Below are 6,031 nucleotides of genomic sequence, written 5' to 3'. Positions count from 1 at the left end.
AAAACACTTTAGATGACATGATGCAGCTGTTGCATTTAACTGAAATTGCATCAATTATTGCAAGATGAAATTGAGTTATTTTCGTTGTTGCTGCTCTTTTTACTGGCATTGTTCTTAGGGTCAAGCGTTATTATATTATTATAAGGACCAGCAATATTGGAAGTATCGTTATCTTTTCATTAGCCATTTTCATCTGATAATTCAGTGTCTCCGAAAGACTTCGTTTTACCCAAGAAAAATTTTCAACTTTTTTATTTATTTGTTTTTTTCCGTTCCGAGAAAGTGGAATCCAGTTGGTACGCTGGATTTGGGGTGATAAGAAATGTCGTTTCTCTTAAAGTACCAGTGCGGGGAGCCTGTAACTTGAACTTTTAGAACTGTAATCCGGATAGCCGGAGAGAGAGAGAGAGAGAGATGAGCCGCTAGAAAGAGAGAGGAAGGAGAGAGAAGAGGGGTCCTGCTCTGATAGGTCGTAACATCTCATACTGCAGTATAACTTGCTTTCAAGATAAAAGGTTCTCAGAAACAAGCCAAGTCAAGAGAAGTGTCGCTCCTGGTCGACAGTTACCTCGGACGTTCGTTCTTTGCAATGAGTAGATGGAAGACGACTTCTACTGCGACTACTGGTGCCACCATGACTGTTTACTAATATTTTTCTACAGACTACAACTACACTTGTCACTTCCGATGTAAAATTATGTAGATGAAGATGAAGAAAACAATGAGATTTTCTGGGTCGGTTTCGGTAAGGAATAGAGAAACTAATGATATTTTCTTGTAATGATGGTCAATATCAGACTGGTTTGTTAAAAGTACGTATTATTAAGAATAATAAATTTTGCAAATGTTAGTAATACAAAAAATTATATAGCAGTGATGACATCTGAAGATGGAGTGACAAAAATGGTATATGTAGCCGTGTAGTCAAAGAGTCACTGCCCGTTGTTGTGGTCGAACTATACAACGGTTCGAATCTTGGCAGGCATAGAAGCTCTTATCATGTTTAATTATGTTTACGTATATATTATTAACAATGTATAGTGAACTATATATTAAACGATATAGGGGCCTCAGTATTTCTGAATATAAAAAAGTGTGTAAATAAGTATTTACAGTATATAATATATATATATAATATATATATATATATATCTATATAATATATATATATATATATATATAATAATATATGACAATCATATATATTAGAGATTTATAATATAATTTAGTAAATACATATGGGCATATATTATTAGGAGGTTAAGAATACCGATATCTGTGCAACATTATTTAAAACCCACACCCACACGCAGGCTTCTCAGGTCACGCCACGTCTACGCCCGTAGCCCCGCCCATGACCCCGCCCCTGGTCGCAGCCTCGGTTTTAAATGGGGCGCCCATCATTTCCAATTTGAGATGCACCAGACGCCATATAGAGGAAACTGTAACGCCGAAGGTCAAGACTTTGGCCCGGCCGCCGCCCACCGATACCACATATCAGGAACGAGCATTCTTTCACGCCTTCCTGCACACACAAGCAACTTCGCGGGCGCCGTTCGCCCTGTTTATTATGCACGGACAGTTTCGCTGTTCGCTGGCGGTTGTTTGGCAAAAGAGGTTTTGTTTACGATACCGCTGGGGTGAGGGTTGTCTTTCAGGGAACACGAATTTTCGGGCGTTAGTTGATCGAAAAACGAATGTTTGTGCAGTTGGCAATGACTGCTGGTCTGTTTAAAAATGCGGACATTCATGTAATTCTATAAGAATTAAAAAGATATATAATATATATAATTATATATATATCATATATAAAAAACGAATAAAATATCATTATACTATATATAGTATAATAGTATAGATACATATATTGTTATATATATATAGAGATATTATATTATATTATTATATTAGTATAATAAAATATATATATGTATATATATATGTATAATATATAATATATATGTATTATATATAATAATATATATATATATATACATATATATAAATATATATATGTATATAATATATATATAATATATATTTATAATATTATATATATAATATATATATTATATATTATATAAAAGTGTGTTTGTACTGACTTTGTTTTAAATATAACTTAGTTCGCATGGTATTGCACGTCCTACTATCTTTCAATACGCGTGTAAGATCATTTTTAATTCCACTTCAGAATATTGCTCTCTACATGGAAACTATAAGCGTTATTAAATTATATTGTTTCCATGAGGAAATTTTTGCTTCGTCTTGAGATCGCAGAATTTCAAGAACCACGTACATTTCGCTTTTCGTAATTATGGTTAATTTATTGAAATTTTAAAATTTTATCTGTAATCTGCAATTTCTCAATATGTCCTCCAGATTTTAGACTTTTGGCCTTAGGCCCCTTTTCCATGAATAAGTTTACGGTTGCCTTTCATTAAGTTTTATTATTTTTTTTTAGTGCGTAATTCATTAACTTTCATCCCATTTCACATCGTTGCTTATGATTTTCATTTCGTTAAGAGCTTGTCACAAATTCATTTCTCTCTCTCTCTCTCTCTCTCTCTCTCTCTCTCTCTCTCTCTCTCTCTAAAAAAAGAGTATCTAACTCGATCTCATCCCAGTAACGACTTCCAAACAATAACTTACTATACATGCTCAAAAGAGCGCCGTTAATGTCTTCATAAAACCAAGTCTCTGCGGCCAGCACGCCCAGGCAGGCACTCTCTCTCACATTCTCAGATTAGATTTTGGGACGGCGATGTCTCGGGTCCCGGCAAGAGCGCAGCAGTTGGACAAGCATATGGGAGCCTGTTATCAGTGGGTTCCTTTTTCTCCGGAGGACGTTCGGGTAGGTGACCTTTAGTGGATTTGGCCTCGTCTCTTCAAATCCTTCTCGGAATCTCTCTCTCTCTCTCTCTCTCTCTCTCTCTGTATGAGTCATCTGCCCCGAAATCTCATGTGAACTTAGGTTTAATTTTTGTCCTCTCTTTCTATTTGGTAATCAAACCGCGATGGTAGTACCCCACTCGACTCACAACTGAGAATCTCGTGTTCGCTTTCCTGTTTGGGCGAGAAAAAAAAACGGAATGGGCACCTTACCTCAACTGTCAAGTATGTTTCTGTTGCTTGAAACGGTAAACGAGAGAGAGAGAGAGAGAGAGAGAGAGAGAGAGAGAAGGGGGGTGGGACGAGAGAGAGAGAGAGAGAGAGAGAGAGAGAGAGAAGGGGGGTGGGACGGCCCATTAACAGAAGTGAGTGGTCAGTACTGTCAAACTGCGTACTATCAGATCACATCAAGATTATGTAAACAGGATTGCCTCAACGAGATAATCCGAACTTCACGCGGGTGGAATTTCATGTAACTTATTCTCTCTCTCAGTTCACCCTATTTTTTACTGACCTGAAGTTTCTCTCTCTCTCTCTCTCTCTCTCTCTCTCTCTCTCTCTCTCTCTCTCAGTAGATTTCACTCTTAAAGGGATACAACACTTGCCTCACCAGCGAGGAGTCACGAGTTTGTTTGTTTGTTTGTTTGGTGTATAACCACCCTCATCAGACACTATTTCATGAACTCTTTCTGTGTCTGCTTTGCTATTTAATGGAAAGTGATTCATTTCATTGAGTTGACTAATTACCTCTGTTAGTCTACTTAATGGTCAGTCGACTTTTTCTGAAGACAGAGGATACATAATGAAATATACACGACTATACCAGAATTAAAACGGAAAAACCGTCATGAAGTAATGTCTTCTTCTTTCCCACCGTTATCCCTACATAAAGGGGTCGGTTGCCTGAAGCGCCATCGTCTCCACTGCCTTCTTCTACCAAAGGCCTCATCCTCCTCCACCAAACCTCTTCTCTTCATATCTTCCTTCACTTGATCTCGCCATCTCATTCTGTCTCCTCTCGATCTTCTTCCTCTAAAAGGTTCTTCCGAAGGCCTCTTCACTCCTTCCTCGTCATCCGTCCTTAACACAATCCCATATACAAATATAAAAGTTTGTGGGAGGAATGTTGAAATGAAAGTTTTTTTCTTTTGTTTTTCTGTCGTTTTATATGATGATTTTGCAAGATGGTAAGATTCGTTGCTTCCTGAAGAAATTAACAATTTGGTCATTATCCTCCGCCATACCATTATCTGTTAGGGTCAGTATACGCTTGACTGGCCACATATTTTGTATGGAAATGAGCAGCTGTTGTGACATCTTGACTAAAAGGGGCTAGCCCTTCTTTTCACAAAATCTAGCGCTGAAAAAGACAAAAAAACACTATTTTTTGTTGTCTAGGGTAGGCGAGTCATCTGTTTTCCCATTGCTTCACTTGTTGTTATTGTTTCAAATTTTTATTTCCCTTTGAGTTTTGTTTTGGACACTTATTTACAATTTAGCTGACATTCAGCGGATCGTCCTCATTGGACTTATTGTTTCTTTTGTTACTCTAAATAGGCAGGTTATAAGTATGATAGCATCGTCTTTATAGAATGATCTAAAGTTGACAAAAATTAGAATTTCGTTTTTCTGTTAATCAGAAGAAAATGGATAATGTTTTTTAAATCACTAATGAACTCACAAAGGAACAGAAAATCCGGGAACTTCTTTGGAACCCCAGAATTCGTAAACCCTGTAGAATCCAATGAAGTCAAATGACGTCAAGGAGTTTTTATTCATTGAGATTCTGATGCCAATGATGGTCGATTTTTTTATAAAAGGAATTAATCTAAATATTTTGACTTGATGGCAGGGTTGTTATGGTGTCTGGTATATAATTGCAGGGGATGCGTTGTTAATTTAATCTCCTATATTTAATTTCATTGAAACAGATCAGCTAAATTGCAAATCACGAAATTTTGTGCCAATTTCTAGTTACATTTTCTCACACAAACAATAAATGGCCTAAACTACAATTCATATATATGTGTGTATATATATATATATATATATTATATATATATATATATATATATATATATATATATATATATATATATATATATATTTATAATATATTTATAATATTATATAGTATCATTATTCAGTCTTTCAATATATATTTAGAAGATTCAGAACCCAGTCACGTCCATATTGTTTTATTTCTGTTTATTAGTGTATATTTTTTCCTATTCTTTTTATCTTGTTTATTTTAAAAAATTATTGATATTTCCCAGTTCCTTGTTGTGTGTCCGAATATACTGTTTTATGCTAACATATGATGCAGAGTTTATTGCTGAACGATGTCGAATATGAATTTTATGGGGTCGAGAGCTTTGGCTTACACGTCTCGCGTCAGTTTTATCAATCTCGGCAACAGAGCTTCGTGATACTTCCATAGCGCCCCTTTGAGAAATCGTTATCGAATGGGTCCTCGCCTTGGCTCCATTCAGAGGCTAATGAAGTCCTTTGCCTTCGGATCGTTCTCGTAAAACATGGGCAGGGACTGACCCGCTCTATCTAAATTATGTCGTCGATTCGAGCCAGGCAAATTCCAATGGAATCATTCGATACGATGATAGAGTGATTCAGATTGGGATCCCGTTCGACCACTATGTCTCCTTTCCTCCTCCTCCTCCTCCTCCTCCTCCTCCTCCTCCTCCTCCTCCTCATTCTGATGCAGGACCTTTCAAAAAAATACAGATGAAAAAACAAGCGAAATGTTTACTTGAACTATGAAGTGGACCAGCCGTTGCTGTAGCGCTCACTGACGCTTCTATTTTTATATGAGCGACCTCTCTCGTCTTTATCTCGGGTTCTTAAGTGAATGAGATGCTGGAACTGTTGCTCTCCGATTTATTTGTGAATAAGATCAAGGCCTTCGGGGAAGGAGGTACTTGAGGCGAATTTTATTCTCTTGGATGGATTTTTTTTTTTGTTCTAGTTTGCTGTTTCTTCGTCTTTTGGTTTCAATGATTCTTTGATCAAGTCTTTAAAATAGATATTTTTTGCCTTCTTTTGCTGTTTCTTCGTCTTTTGGTTTTAATGATTCTTTGATCAAGTCTTTAAAATAGATATTTGTTTTGCCTTCTTTGCTGTTTCT

This window comes from Macrobrachium nipponense, chromosome 40 (assembly GCF_015104395.2).
Source record: "Macrobrachium nipponense isolate FS-2020 chromosome 40, ASM1510439v2, whole genome shotgun sequence".
Classification (NCBI taxonomy): Eukaryota; Metazoa; Arthropoda; class Malacostraca; order Decapoda; family Palaemonidae; genus Macrobrachium; species Macrobrachium nipponense.
Note: the sequence above shows the minus strand (reverse complement) of the source record.